This window comes from Crocodylus porosus, unplaced genomic scaffold (genome assembly GCF_001723895.1).
Source record: "Crocodylus porosus isolate Cpor-Errol unplaced genomic scaffold, CroPor_comp1, whole genome shotgun sequence".
Lineage (NCBI taxonomy): Eukaryota > Metazoa > Chordata > Crocodylia > Crocodylidae > Crocodylus > Crocodylus porosus.
Window position 1 is genome coordinate 1,916,339 of NW_017728937.1, and position 16,309 is coordinate 1,932,647.

The window sequence follows — 16,309 nt, forward strand, 5'->3', positions numbered from 1 at the left end:
ACATTTGGGGCGGTTCAAGTGCAGTACAGATCAGTAATGACTGAACGAGTCTCTGCTGCCTGATATGGGTGCTGGCCAGCACAACAGAGCCATGTCACCCTGTTGGAGGTTGCAGCCCTGACCTTAGGGACTGTGTCTCTTTGGCATGAAGAAAGCATTAAAACAATTTGGTGCTTCAGTTGAAAGGCTGAGTGCAGCATGAGTCATGGAGGCTAAACTATCCTGTCAGTCCAGAAAGCATCTCCTGCAGGGCAAGGGTGAGTGATGTTGAGATGGAGCAGCGCAGGAAGGGAACAACTGTGCTGGGCTAAATGGGCAGCCTTCCACCCCCAAGAACTTCAATCCAGCCCTCGGCCCGCACATGGGTTCATGTGTCTGGGGTGGGGGGTGCCATTTGAAGTCAGACTGTGTACCTAAAGGAGAGGCATCCCCATTTCAAATCCAGGTACCCAGAGCCCAGCAGGAGAGGAGTTGGAGGGGAACAGGGTAGGGACTGGCTTTAATAGCCTACGGAGACCTGTGTGCCGAGGTGAGGGGAAGCACAGGTACACAGCCTGAGGACAAAGTCTTGCTCTGACCCCCCACAGCTAAAGGCAATTCCTCCCCCACCCCCACCTTTTGGGAAACCTAAAAACCAGGTCTTAAATGCAAGAAAGGAGCGTGCCACCTGCACAGCCCTGCTTTGCTTTTGTTTTGATCAGCAACCTCCTTTTGATCCTGGGAGGGGAGGGGGAATCCCTTCCTTAGGGGACGGGGAGAGGGGGCGGAGGAGGAGGCTGGGGGAAGGGGGGAAACTGATCTCTCCGGACTCACTTCTTGAAGACACAAGCATTGCAGGGGTGGGACTCCTGCAGTCAGGGGGTGGGCTTGAATGAATGCAGTGTTGGGCACTGCCAGGCATCTCAGAGCAGCACCGAGTGAGGCTCAGCCGCACAGCGCGCGTGTGGATGGGAGCAGGGGAGCTCCACTTCTTCAGCCCGGAAACAATCTCTTGGAAAAATCCATTCCTGCAGCCAGCTCATTCTTTTCCTCTTGGAAGGAGCAGCGGAGGAGAAGGAGGGGGGCTGGGGAGGGGACCAACCAAAGATGCTGATTTACAGGAGCCACTGAAGGCTTCCTTTGCTTCTGAGGGCTGCAGGGGGAATATGCCACAGGGGATGGATTTGTAAGGAGCCTGGCCTGAACTGCAGAGTTTGCGGGTTATTAGTGCTGCACCAAACTCTGGGCTTGGGTAAGTGCCATGGGAGCGCTCACTGTCAGTCTTAGCCTCTCCATTCACCTTAGCAGGCAGGAGCTGTCAGGATTGCTAAGACGGGCACTTCCCTGGGGCTGCTCCTCGTGGGGTGCATGTGTTCTGCTGCATGCTAGCTTCTCTCTCTCTCCCTTTCCTCCCACCACCCCCCGACTGTCCAGGGCTAGGAGCAGCCAGAGCTTCAGAAGCTTCCCTTTGTTGTGGAGGGGTCTGGTAGCTAAAACAATGGAAACTTTCCTGGTATTATTGCTGTTCTGTGGGGCTTGGAAGTGGGGGACCCCCATCAGACTGCATGTCCTTGGGGCTCACTGTGCTTCCCAAGCTGAAGGTAGCCCCCTCCTGAAAATCTCATTCAGACATAGGAGCTTCATGTGTGAGACTGGTACTAGAGCAGAGGATGCCCCATGGCAGGAAATGGGATGAGGAGCCAACTCCTGGGGCATTCATGGCTTTGGGTAGAGGAATCTGTGCTCAGAGGTGTATCAGAGACATGGAAAGCCTGAGAGTGTTAGGCTATCCAGCCCAAGAGCCAATGCAGGCTTCTCCTTAACGGTCCAGTTTCAGTGCTTTGGCTTCCAGCGTACGCTGTGTGTACCACTGAGGCACAGAGACACCCTGCTCTCTGATGCTATGACTGCTCTGAGAGGCTTGTGGGGCAGTGGGGAGAGGGTTTTCCTTTTGTGGCAGGCATAAGTAGTAGTGTCTGCTTATTCCCTGCCTTTAAGCCTTTTGTGTAGTTTTCACTCTACTTTGGGGCAATGTAGAGCCCACTGCTGCAGGTACTGGGGTCATGAGACCCACCACCATGGGGCACAAAACAACTCTGACCTCTGTCAAACCATCTTCATGAGGTCCAGGCAGTGGAGGTAAGGCAGTAGAGGGGGTTGTTGATAGAGTTGCATGGGAGGGGAGGTAAAAATGAATACCAGATGCCAGACCTTTCCTGTGGAGCATTGCCTACAGTCGACTCCTACAACAGCATGCTCCCAGGTTACACAGGATTGGATAGTTCAGTATTGCCTGGCTAGTTTGCACAGATCAGGCTGGTAATATCATGCAGCTACTGGTCCCAAGGGAGACTGTGAGAGAGCTTCAGCTCTGCTTTTGTTTTTTACTCACCCAAGCAGTTAGGATCTGAGCATGGGATGGGATGCTGTTATCTCTCTAATGAATTCCCTTTGGCGGTTTTTGTAGCTTTCCTGAGGGAATCCAGTCCCACGGCAGTGAATGCTGTAGGAATGCGGAGAGGAGATCTTAAGATTGACTCTGTATGGAAATGCATTGGGTTCATTCCTGTTTGGGGTAGAGATCGAGGCAGAATGGCTTGACTCAGTTTTCTCCCTACCCTCTAGGGCTGGCTGAGGGGCCGGTTCAGTCCCTGACCATTTGGACTGGTCCCGAGGCTGCAGTAAATTGCCTCTGGGTCAGTGGCCCCCACAGGAGCCATCCCAGCCGCTGGGGATGGTCAGAGTCCAACACTGCTCTCGGCATGCTCTCTTAGCCTGGGCACGCCCCCTTCCCTGGGAATCACAGGGGATGGTGGGATCCCCCGGTGCTTGGAAATCCACAGAAAGAAGCCAAGAGAAGCAATTTTATGGTCTTTTTTTTTTTTATCTGAGCTGCTCACATGGAATGAAGGGGATGAGGCTGGGCTCTGTGGATGTGCTGTGTTTCAGTGCACGCTGAATATGGTTTGTGTGCATGTATAATACATGTATACTAGAGCTCTGCAGGCTGGCTGTCACTCACATGGATGCATGCAGGGAGGACCATTTCAGCTGGACTAGAGGAAATGCAGATCCATTTTGCCAAGACTTGCTAATGAAAGAGGCCAGCCTCTGGGATGGGAAGGGGCATGGTGGACTCAGAGCCTGGGGGTTGAGGAATTCTCTTGAGCATTTGTGGGGCAGGGCTGGCTGCTGCTTTCAAGTCTGGGTGCCTTGTGCACCTGCTGAAATCTTTCCAGCCAGATCAGTGTTCCTCTGACAGGTCCCACCTTTACAAGGAGGGAATGCTGTTCAGACAAGGGAGCAAGGGGGGCCTCCTCTCTGCACAGAATAGCTGCTTATTCCAGTCACATGTGGGTCTTCAGATCAGGGCTGGACAAACTGAGAATGTGCTCTTCTTTAAGATTCCCTCCAATGCTTCCAGCTGGTCTGGAGCCCCTATGGAGCAGCTTTGGCTGTAATATGGCAGCACTTCATTTTATTCCTGAAACCCACCAATGTGTCATGCATTTTCTGAGGTATAATGGCCATCAGGAGAGATTCCCTTCTACCTCTCTGGCCCTCAACCAGCCAACCCTTTGCATAGCTCTGCCTTCACTCCAGAGGTGAGTCACTTGCTGCTGAGTGTCGAGGAGAGAGGACACATGGTGTTTCCAGAAGGTTAGTATTTTCTGAACTACATGACTGAGCTTTTTGTCTTGGGGACAGTCCCATGCTCTGGGTTTGTACAGCACCTGACATAATAGGGGCTTAATTTCAGTGAAGACCTCTAGTCATTGCTATAATAGAAATAATAATAATCATGCCATTAAGCAGGCACAGAGTGCTAGATTCTCAGCTGTCCTTCTGGCTTGACTGCAAAGCACCTTCCAGCGGGGAAAAAACCCTCTAAAAACATCTTGCATTGGAACTTACCGCAGCTCAGCACCAGCAGTGTTTAGCTGTTGCTGAACCCAGCAATTCACATCATGGGCCGACCTGCTAAATCTCAGCAGCTTGCTGTGATAAGAGTGTGATAAGAGTTAATAAGATAGCCTCATCTTTGACCATGCCTTGTTTGCTTGAAATCTGTCTCTGGGACATAATGTGAGCTCCCTGATGTTTATGAGAAGTGCAGGGATCATGGGTGCATGTAGGGCCTGAACTACACTGGTAACGTTGTCAAGCAGCCATGTTTTCCTCTGAAATGCTAACAAGAGTTTAGCACACATGGATGAAAAGCAGTGGTGAGAGCAAGGCCTGGGACAATACCCACCACCCAGCTGTGTCCATGTCTTCTTCTCTGGAAATCCCTCACAGTCAACGATGATTGTCTTCCATGAATGTCTTATCTGTGTCCAAAGATGTCTGATAAGGCTTATCTGGGATCAACAGACTCTATTGCAACTCAGGCATGTGTTTCTGTGTGTGGACAGTGGCTCCAGATTCTTGACTTGATCCACGATGTACTATTTCTGCTGCTCCCACTTTTCCATCTCCTGTTGTCTTTATAAGGTTTCAGAGTACTCTGATCCTTGCAGCAAACTTTTCCTCCATCTGGGGGAGTCCTGGGCGATAGTCTCCCACAAGTTAATGTTGTTGTTGCATTTTTTTCAAGTTGAGGTGTTTTTTCTGACCTGCTCTGAGGTGCTTTCTCTGTCCTCCTCTTGAGCACATGCCTTGACTGAGCTAGGAGAATAAAATTCTCTGGATCACGTGGCTGCCCAGTGAAGTTAATGCTAGATGGTCATCTCCTTGATGCTCATGGTGTTTGCTTGTGAGAGGATGCTAATGTTGGTGCATCTGTCTTCCCACTGGCTTCAAAGGATCTTTTACAGGCAGCATTGATGGTACTTCTCCAATGACCTGAGGTGTCTTCTGTATGTTGTCCACACCTCAGCTCCATATAGTAAGGTGGGGATCACACCTGCCTGATAAACCATGAGCTTGGCTTTGGAACCGATGCCACAATCTTTGAACACCTGTTTCCTCAGTTGTCTGCAAGCTGCACTTGCACATTTGAGGTGATGTTGAATTTCTTCATTGATGTAAGCTTTCTGCAAGAGGTGGCTTCTGAGGTAAGGGAAATACTCAGTGTTCTTGAAGAGCATTGTGACAGTGTACCTCCATCCTGACCTGCACTGCTCCTGCTAAGAAGACTTTCCAAGACCCTAGTGCACCTCTATGATGACCTACAGGCTCCCTGTTGTGTTAGAATTAAGAAATACCATAGTGGGTCAGGTAGTGGGTCCACCTTACCTAGTATTTCGCCTCTCAGCAGCAGTGTGTGGAGGGCAAAGGAAAGAGTATTGAAAGAGGACCTGTCCAGATAGAGGTGTCCCATGTCCTTCTCCCCTTACAGCCTTCAGCATTCAGAGGCCAAGGAAGTCCTCATTTGGAGGTTGTACATCTGTCATGTTTAACGCCTGCTGATGGGCCTATCCTGCATGAATTTGTCCTATCTCCTTTTGAACCTGGTTAACCTAGTGTTGTGCTGCCCATCCCCTCACTACACCTGCCCTGTGAGTCCCTTCCTCCAGTTCCCTTCCTTGGCTTCATTGACAACTCCATGTCCTCGCACACCTTGTTGGCGTCAGCTGGGGCAGAATGTGGACCCACCTTCTTCAAAATCTCAGGCCTCTACCACCTCAGCTAAAGGAGACACCTTATTAACAACAGTAGTCTGCAGGTGTATAGGTCCCCTTGCATAACAGCTTCCCAAGTAGAACAGGCTCTCCAAAGCTGGATGGAAATGGATTGCTTTGGTTCACTGAGGTTTGTGCTGAGAGAGGTTAAATCAGGCTGGCATGGGTCCTGCCCTGGGTTTTATTTTGGATTTATGGTTTTGCCTGGCTTGCTTTAGAAGGATTTGGGCAGCTCAAACGTTCTCCCCTGCAGAGTGCCCACTGCTCTACACCACGTGTTGGGAATACGTGTCCTACAGCCAGATCAAGCCCATAGAACCAATTCATCTGGCATACAGATACAGGGCTTCAGAAACATTTGGCAATGGGGCTCTGGTAGCCATTGCTTTCCCCTGCTGCCACGGGGAGAAGTGCTGGCTTGGGTGTCTTCTCTATGCCACAGCAACTGGGCCCTAGCACCCACCTTCTTGTGTCTGACCAGAACTGGGTTTTTCTAGTCCACAGCCTAAGAAGGCTGCTGCCTACTGCTCTAGAGCACAGTGGCTCTCATAAGACGACCAAACTCGTTTCACCTGTGAAGCAGACTATACAACATGTGACCTCTGACAGTGAGAAGGGAGGGGGTGTGGGAGAAGGGACTCCTCTCATCAGAGAAAAAGGACTTGAGCCATCTCATTTCAGTGTCTAAATTAGCTTCATGTCCAATGCTGCCTCTCAGCTGCCCCTTTGCACTGTATGTCTCATGTTATTTTAATCTAGGAGCCATCCCCATTAAACCTAAAATCAATAGGACACTCCAGTCAATTCAGAGCTAACTGGCCAGAGCATTGAATTGCACAGAGCTTCCTCTTGCCTCCCATCTCATCCTGTCTGCCTGCTTCCGTCTCTGTGATCTTGGAAATAGCTGCTCTGGGCCTGTCTTACCCTAACAATCATTAAAGGGACAAGCACACCACTAGCAAGTGACTAATAAATGCACATCAAAGGAAGGTAGCAGCCTTGCTGTCTTGCTGTATTGCATGGAGCTTCAAAAGCTTCCCTTTGTCAGTCTGATCATATACTCTCAGTTCAACCTCAGCTTTCAGATTCTGCAGCTTGGGAATCAATCAGCACCCCTCCACTGGCTTTATTTACAGTGACTAAGAATCTGGCCCTGTGTTTCCTGTGCTGAAGCACTCTTCAGGGTCTTGATTAGAAGGTACTGTGGTTGCACTATGTATGTGGAGTAGTGAGAAATCCCAGTGTAGCCATGGACAAGATGCTGGGGGTGTTTTGCAAAGCTGTAACCAAAGGGAGGATTCAGATGGCTTCTAGCTGAAATCTGCTTTCTGTCCTAGGTAGGAAGGAGTGGGAACGTGCCAGAGAACCAGCCCTAGGCCATCCTGACCAACTGTGGCAAAGAACATGGCCATCCCTCCTCACCCCTATCCTTCCTTTATTCTCCTGCCATTTCCATTGCCCTCGCTGCTGTGTCCTCAAGTACCTGTGTGTAAAGGACAGCACTCATAGCCCTGGCTCCTTTAGCTATGTTGTATGAATTTTATTGCCACCAGAGTCATCTGGAGGTGGCAAACACAAGGAAAATGTGTAGCTGGATGAGCCAGTAGTGTGTAAGGTTTTTTTCATGTTGCAGGTGGGGAAAAATGAGGAGCAGTAACTGAGTGGGTCCCTCCTAGGGTACAGAGAGACCCTATGGTGGTGGTGGGTATGGGGTGATAGGGTCTGGAAAAAGGGATAGAAAATTGGGGAGTGGCTCTAGGGTGGTGTCTCCTGTTCTCTTCCTGCGGCACACTACTTTTTGATGTTTTGGGTCTCTTATACTTAAGGTCAGAAATGTGTAATGGGATTACATGGCTTGTAGTATAGGCTGGGTGTGTGTGGCCTGTAAACTCTTCTGAATTTCATGTCTATTATATGCATAGTCAGCGGAAGGCCTGGGCTAGCAGGGCTTAGTCCCTCAAACTAATTTCACGGTGACCAGCAACAGCAGCAACACCGTGCCACCACCATCCTGAAGCGACCAGCACCGCTCAGCATGCAGCCAAGCCAATGCCCCATGTGCGCTCAGCTCCACATAGCTCCACTGGTCCAGCGCCACCGCCACCGCCACACCCCACCGCCGCAGCGCTGTGTTCCTCTGCCGCTGCTTACAGCACCAGTGCATGCCGGCCCTTCACGTCCCTGCAGGAGGGAGGGGCAGGGGTCAGACGGGCTTGCCCCACACCACCCTGCACCACCCCCTGCACTCAAAACCAGCACAGTAGAAGTATCTTCGAAGTTTTACTCTCCCCATCCCCCCCCAATAACATTTTCTCCCATCACCTATGATTATATAACTGCCTGTGAATGCAGGGGGCTGGACTTAGTGACGCTTCTGTGTTGGAAGGGTCCAGGGAGCATGCTGGCATCTGGGAGGTAGGGGCTGGAAGGAATGGATGTGTGGGTTGCCAGATGGAGCGAATGTTCAGTGATGGCTCCTCAGGTATGTGAGTGTATCTGTGTCTCTGAGATGGTCAGCGCTGAGGCATACCAATCTCTCTCTTCTGTGTTTGTACAGCACCTAACACACCAAGGTCCTTGGGCACAAGTGGGCTTTCTAGGCACTGCAGCAATATAAATACTCCTTCACGGTGTGCTGAGGGCTACACCCTCATACCGAGGGCACAGGAGCTGGATAAATAAGAAGCTGAGCTGGTTGCTCTATAGCATCCCAGGCCTCTGTTCCTCCCCTGCAAGCAGACTGTAACTTCCCTGGCTCCACACTGTACAGCAGCTCATAAAGAAAACCAGCGACGATGCGGCTCCAACTGCCTCGTCTCCATTAGATTTTCATTTGCCTCCGCTGGCTCAGATGTCACTTTACTGAAACTGCTGGTGACACAAATTGTTGGGATTAAATGATGGGCCTGGTGAAGCGGCACTGGGAGCTATAATAGTACCTTCTTCCCCACCCGCAAAGCCCCAGAGGAGACCTTCTCCCTGCAGCATCCAGGCCCAAAGACAAGCAGAACCAATGTCCTGCGAGGAATAGGCCCAAAGTGCCTCTTACTTGAAATAGAATCACTGCTATTAAAATCTGGAGCAGGCTGGGTCTTCAGCTGCTGTAAATCAGCAAAGCTGCTTGTGCCGGGGGAGCTTTGGCCCTTCAATCTTCAGGCTGCCTATTCAGTAAGGACAACCCTGCCTACGCTGCAGGAAAGGGAGCGGTAGGTGGCCCTGCAGGCTCCTCTGCTGTAATCTCAGACTCTGTTTCAAGAGGAGGGATTTGAAAAGGAGATCTGGGAGGTGGAAAGGCAACTGGGTAAAGTGGGTGCAAGGAAAAGGATTTGATTAATTTAAAAGGCTCAGATCCCCCACAAGTACACATGCGCATGTATTTCCTCTTTCCCCTTCTCTTTTTCTCCTCCTCCCCTCATAATTAGCCTGCTCACTTAAGTCCAATATTATTTTTATGATCATTATTTATTTTTATTAATGTATGATCTTGCTTTACAGTTGTTATTATTTTTATTGTTTTAAAATTGTTTTCCTGTGTCCTTCCAGAGGTGCACTGGAAATTTGTGCGACATGCTAGTCTCTCAGTTTCAGCTGTTTGGATGAATGTTTTCAGTGCAATGACTTGACTTGAAAAAATGGAAAATGCAATTACTTAAAAAAAAGGTCATGGAGGGGAGGGAGGGGCAGGTAAGGAGTAGGGTTTGTTTGTTTTGGGCAGTTTTTTTGCCAGAAATATCAAGGTTTTTCTGAGCAAACTTTTCTTGGGGGGGGAGTCAATTTTTGAAGGAAAGGCAAATATTGTTTCAAAAGAAAATCATTTTTCAGCCAAAAAAAGTTTCAATGGAAAATCCACCCCCATCCCTCCCCCCTTGTCAGCCAGACTTGTGGCATTCAGATGTTGACTTTGAATGATAGCTAAATGCCGACTAACATATTGGAGGCAAGAATTTTTGTGGAGAATATCTTTTATTATCCCAACCATGCCAGTTGGTTCAGGCTTAGATAAGCTTTTGCATATAGAGGACATAGGTAAAATAAGTTTTGCGTAGAGTTGGTGAAATCTCTGGCATATATTTGTCCTTCATACACAGACCTCCTACTTCGCTCGGCAGAGGAGTGCAGCTGATGACATAAGTCTTTTGGCAAAGAGGGCAGGTCCTCACATTCCCTGCAATGACACCCCCAGACTTACCTGGCCACATTTTCTTTGGGCATTAGTGATGCCATTGCAACCTAAACTGCCTACTGGCCACAGACAGTTATCAGGCACCCTGCTTTGCTTCATGTTTTAGAGAAGGGCATTTCTTCCATTGCCTGTTTTGCAGATGACTTGACTTGATTGCTTTGTATTTTGGAAGTTGCTCCCCAAGCTGAAAGTACAGTTGAGAAAACTAAAGCCCAGTAGCTGTACTACGAGCATGCCTTTAGCTGTCAGCATTTTATTCCAAAGAGCTGTCTCTGAGACATGGGTACACTGCAAGCTGGGGCCGAGGAGGTCAGGACAGCCCAGTCAGCAGCAGAAATGCACTTTCCTCCCTTTGTCATGGGGCAGCACAGAGTGGACGAATGCTGTTATCTTCCCCCATAAATGAATTCTTGTTGCTACTGATGTTCACTGACAATGCTGCAGAGGGGGCCTGATAAGGAGATTTGCAGGGTGGGTGAAGAAGCAGCAGGGTCCTAGATGTGGACCCAGAAATCAGCCCTCTAGTCCCTGTGTTCTCAGGTACTTGGAGTATGGTTGGGAGAGAAACTGGGCACATCTACACCAGACGTTTACTGTGGAGTTGCCTAATTAACTCGGCAGTAAACATCTCAGTGTCTACATATGCAGTGCTGTGAGAAAAGAGTAAACTAATTAACTCCACCACAGGTTAGTACTTGTAAACACAAGTACTGTCCTACAGTGGAGTTTTTTTTTATTTTGAAGCAATTCATGTGTAGACACTGACAGGGATTGCTGGGGCATGAGGGCACTTCAGTGCGGGGGCTTCCTGCCGGCGAGCCTCCAAGCTGGAGTACTCCTGTGCCCCAGCCAGCCCCTCTGTGGCATGCTAAGCTGGGCAGAGCAGCTCTGGGCTGGCAGGCTATCCCCCCACTCCCCAGGTCCACTACCAGCTGGGGCTGCTCTGACTCAGCTCAACGTGCTGCAGTGCTGGGTGCACATCCAAACATGGCACCCAGGAGCAACTTCCAAAATATAATGCTCTGGCCAGGTGCCAGATGACTGGAGGAAAGCCAATGTAAAGGGAAGAGGGAGGACCCCGGGCAACTATAGGCCCGTTAATCTAACTTCAATACTGGGGAAACTCTTTGAGAAGATTATCAAGGAGCACATCTGTGATAGGCCAGCATCAGGGATGATGCTCAAGGGCAACCAGCACGGTTTCATTAGGGGCAGGTCCTGTCAGACCAACCTGATTCCCTTCTATGATCAGGTCGCAAAAGCATTGGACGCACGTGTTGCGGTGGATGTAGTCTTTCTGGACTTCAGCAAGGCCTTTGACACTGTCTCCCACCCCATCCTCATTAAAAAACTAGGTGACTGTGGCATTGATGCCTACACAGACAGATGGATTGCAGGTTGGCTAAAGGGTTGTACTCAGAGGGGGGTGGTGGATGGGTCATTTTTGACCTGGAGGGAAGTGGGCAGCAGAGTCCCCCAGGGCTCAGACCTTGGGCCCGCGCTGTTCAATTTCTTTATTAGTGACTTGGACGATGGGGTCAAAAGCAGCCTGTTCAAATTCACTGATGACACCAAGATTTGGGATGAGGTGGGCACACTAGTAGGGAAGGCCAGATTACAGCAGGACCTGAACAGGTTACAGGGGTGAGCAAATAAAAATAGGATGGGTTTCAATAGAACCAGCAGTACACTTATAAGCTGGGAAACTCCTTCCTTGAGAGCACAGTGGCAGAAAGAGATCTTGGAGTCGTTATTGACTCCAAGATTAACATGGGCTGACAATGCGAGGTCACGGTTGGCATCCACAGATGCATCTCAAGCAAGTCCAAGGAGGTGATCCTCCCCCTCTATGCGACACCGGTCAGGCCACAGCTGAAGAACTGCGTCCAGTTCTACGCACTACACTTCAGGAGGGATGTGGACAGCATTGAAATGATCCAAAGGAGGGCCACCCACATGATCCGGGGACAGCAGGGCAGACCCTACAAGAAGAGACTACAGGGCATTAACCTGTTCAGCCTTTGCAAGAGAAGGCTGAGGGGGGACCTGGTGACCATCTATAAACTCACTAGAGGGGATCAGCAGGATTTGGGAGAGACCTTGTTCCCCCAAGCGCCTCCTGGAGTAACAAGGAATAACGGCCATAAGTTGCTAGAGAGTAGGTTTAAATTAGACATTAAAAGGCACTACTTCACAGTCAGGGCGACTAGGATCTCGAACCAACTTCCAAGGGAAGTGGTGCTGGCTCCTACCCTGGGGGTCTTTAAGAGGAGGCTTGAGGTCTACCTGGCTGGGGTCATTTGAGCCAGGTTTTCTCTCCTGCCCGGGCAGGGGGTCAGACTAGAAGATCTACAAGGTGCCTTCTGACCCTACTTCTATGAATCTATGAATACCCAATATATGCCAGAGTTTATTGCTGTACATTAACTGCATGTGTAGATGTGCCCACTGAGTACTTCAACTTGCCCAGTTTGTGACTATTACTTCAGAGGCCTGCAGGCTGATTTCTGGAGGGTCATGGAGTTAGCCTTCTTAAGGAGAGGGTTGAAGGAAACATTCATGAACTGAAAGAGGTTTGAGGTTTAGGGCCAGATCCTACTGTACCTATTAAGTGCCCAAGTGTGATTCCATTCCTTCTTGTCCAAGTCACGCATTTGATAACCCACCTTCATCTCAGCCTTAAAACAAAGTCACAAAAAACTACAGGCCGGGGAGGGGGGTAACCCACCCACCCACTTCTTGCATAAGCATTTTTTCAGGCATTTTAGCAGGCCGGGATAGGATTCAATCCTTTTGTCTGTTGGCATCTTCCAGTGAGCTGCACCAGCCTTTTTACTAACTCAGGTGCTTTGGGAAGGACTTTTCACCTGTGTTGGATAAAGCCTCTTAAAAATATTGTATTGCTCTGATTATAAGCCTACCTTTGTTTCCTCCTAAAAAAAAAATCATAAAAATCTCTCCACTCTAAGTGGGGTCAACCTACCAGTGGGCCCAGCAGCCTTGACTTGCAGTACTTTTGTGCATGCAGTAAAAAATACTGAGCTGAAATCTTTTTCAGTGCAGCTTTTATTTTAGTATGCTTAGTGTTCTTGGCTATTTGACTCCCTGGTGGGGTTCTGTAAAAACAGCGGCAATGCATCTGTTTAGTTATCACTTATCAACTTATACTCTGGGGAGGGGGGAGGAATCTACTTTTCCTATAGCTGAGCCTGAAAATGTGGAGTCAAATTGCATGAAGGCTTGACTTGTAACTGGAATAATATGGTAAGTGCAGAGTTGTGATTATGTATCATTGTGCAAGTTCTCCCTAGAGGTAGCAGTCTCCTTGTCCAGCAAGCTACCCATGGCAGGGCAAGTTCTCCCGGTGGTAAATAGCTCTTGCTCCAAGAATCTGTTTACTAGAGATGGCATAATCTATATTTTGTAATGGCCTGGAAATAAGGATGATCCCCTACTGAGTAGCAAGTTATATATCGTCCAGAATAAAACCAGCCAAAATGAGAGTGAAATAGGAGATGCAGGAAGAGAGAGCTGAACAGTACAGGAGCTATGTATGCTTAAAATAGATTGGACGGGGGTAAGGGGAGTAAAAAGTAGGGGAAAATAGAAAAGCTATCTTCACAGAGACCTAAGGCACAGAGAAGGTAACTGCCTAGCCCAAGTTTGCAGTAGATCAGGGAGCTGAACCCAAGCGTCCCTGGCACCGAAACTCACAGATCTCACCCCTCTTCAGCCTCATGCAACCACCCTATGAAATATCCAGCCTCCAAGCTCTTATTGCCTCACTTGCCTCTCAAGCTTCTAGTGTGGCTCTAATACATTATCAGTTAGTGTGATGATTTCAGTCCTGCTTTGTATCACCAAATTGTGCTAACCCTTTGAGAGAAAAATAAGGGCTTCTATCACTCTCTGTCCACAGGGAGGAACCCAGTCTTATGGCTATGTAGTAATGGAATTACAGCACTTCTCAGGGATATCAAAAAAAACCCCCAGAGCCTGTACTGTGGCAGGTGCTGTACCGTTGTATAATAAAAGGTAGTTCCTTGCCTTGGATATCTTATAGTCTATTTTGAACTTGGCATGACATCTAATGGGAAACATGCAGCTTGAGAGGGAACAGGGCAACGTATTGGTCACACAGCTACTTGCTATAAGTATGTGCACTTAGGGAGATTAGGTCCAATACTTTCTTTTTTCAAGGAGAACAGAGCATAGAAGTGTTGTTGGCTCACTGGGTGTAGGCTCCACAAAAGGAGTCAATGGAGATCTTGCATGTGCTTATACTGCCTCTGAATTACAGTAGGGAGTGCCACAGAGAAATATGGCATATGCATGCTACATCATATCATGACATAGATGGTGTGGTGTGGGTATGTGCTATAAGCATGCATGAGAGACCGAGAGAGCTCTTGGTGCACTCTCACTACTGGACTAGGTTACATCTGTTTCCAGATGTGATGAGCCAGACTTTCTGTGGTGATCCTCAGAGCCAGATTAAGATTGACTGGAGCCCTGGGCCCAAGCTAGCCCCCTGGCTCTGACCCATATCCTGCTCCACAGCCACAGGCTCTGTCCCTGGCTGACACAGCGGAAGCAGCAGCCAGAGCAAGATGTGCTGCCTCCCAGGCCCAGGGCAGGAGCCATGATCACCCCCACCCATAGCTCCGCAGTGGAGCTAGAGCCTGGAGCCAATTGTGCAAGACCCTGCACAGCATCACCCCATGGCTGGGTGGTGCTGGGCGTACGGAGCCACTGCCCACCAGGTGCATGTGACGTACACTGAGCTCCAGGGGTGACCCCTTGCCCTGCTGTGGCTCAGTCTGGCTCCAGCAGTACCCAGCAAATGTGCAGGACTGCAGCCGGGTCAAGCTGTGACCTGGCTGTGCTGGGGCTGTGCTGCTGCCGACAGGTCCCAGCCACGCATTGCACCCTACTCTGCTCCCTGTTGCCAGTGGCTCTGGCCACTCCCAGGGCTCCAGTGTGATCGCACCCAGTGCCCCATCCAGTACCCAGCAGCCATGGCCCACCATGTTGCACATACCTGGCCCAGCCACCTGTTTTGTCCTCACAGAGTTTCCCCTCCACCCCTTCCCCCTGTACACGCCCCCAGGCATCCAGGGGCCCCTTGGCCCGGACCTAGCTGACCTGTGCATTAACCCACCTATGGCCTGATCCATAGGATCGCCTTATCCTACCTCCCACATAGTAGAGTCAATGGAATAAAGGTGAACAAGAGGGTGTCATCTTGGTGGGACAGCCGGGGGATGGTGAAGAAAGGACATGCCGATGTTTGTGAAAGGAACAAACACGTGGGGCACCAGGCTGGCATTGCTGGCAGAGTAGGCAATCCCACAAAAGACAAGGTTGGAAAAGGGAGGTTACAGTAGAGGCACCAGGGGGCCTGAGGGATAGATAAACCGGGGGGGCAGGCAATGCACTCCACAGCGGACCCAGAAATGGGCCAGAAGTGCTTTTGCTCCACTTCCGGGTCTGCTGCTGAGCGCACTGGGGAGCCTCCCCACGCTTCTGTGGGACACTCTATGCACCCCAGCATCACAGCGTTCACGAGCCACCTGCTACCTAGAGGTATGTAGAAAAAACATTTAAAGCTGTGTCTATGTCCAAATCGCTGAATCTTTCCAAATCGATTCTGAGGGTTCTGATTCGATTCAGAGAGATTAAAGGGTCCTCTGATTTGATTTGGATTTGGAGGTTTGGCCATCGAAACGGGCCAAATCTCTGTCAAATTGAATCAGGGGCTGAAGCTTTGCACAGCCCTAGCGCCTAGCCCTTGTGAAGCTGAGCAGAGTAGTAGGAGAGCAGATGAGGACTGGGGCCAAATCTCAGCTGTGCATGTGTGGGCCAGTGCATGGCATCGCAAAGAGGGGAACCCAGAGGAGATGGGACCTAGGCAGAGTTTCTGTTCCACACTGAGGGCAGGCCCCATCCGGGGCAGCTGTCGGTTGGGAAGAAGAGTCTGGTATTCTGATCTGGTATGTTTGTTAGTCTAGGAGTCCTTGGGATGACTGGAAGTGGGAGGAGTCCCTTACAGAGATAATAGGGGTAATATAAGAACTACATGGAGTTCTGGATAGTGGAGGCCCTCTACAAATATTCAGAGCAGCTCAAAAAACAAAAAAGAACAACATGTTTCATGAAATATGAGGGAAAGAGGCAACATTTGTAAGCAAGCCAAAAGAATTTTTAAAAATGTGTTCTATTGGAAAGCATAACCTGCTCTCAGGTGAAAGAAAAGTGAGAGGGGGGTGGTTGCCACCAAAGAAAGAGCACTGAGAATTTGTCGCTTTGGGATTTTTCTGTTTAAAACACAAAAATCTTAAGCCAAAATTAATTTTCTTTGCATTAAAGTTGAAAACCCCTTTTTTTTCCCCCCCCCAAGAGGTTGAAAAAAAATTCTTGATGACAACCCAAAAGAATTTTTAAAAATGTGTTCTATTGGAAAGCATAACCTGCTCTCAGGTGAAAGAAAAGTGAGAGGGGGGTGGTTGCCACCAAAGCAAGA

The 16,309-nt window shown here is 49.5% G+C and overlaps 1 protein-coding gene across 1 annotated transcript in view; it reads left to right on the forward strand.

Moving 5' to 3' along the window:
• Positions 1-853: 853 nt before the first annotated feature.
• The window catches only part of SYT12 (synaptotagmin 12), a 66,905-nt gene continuing 51,449 nt past the window's right edge, over positions 854-16,309 (forward strand). The window contains exon 1 of the mRNA XM_019547246.1: positions 854-1,231. The gene's annotated coding sequence lies outside the window, so the exon portion shown is untranslated. The remainder of the gene's footprint in view (positions 1,232-16,309) is intronic.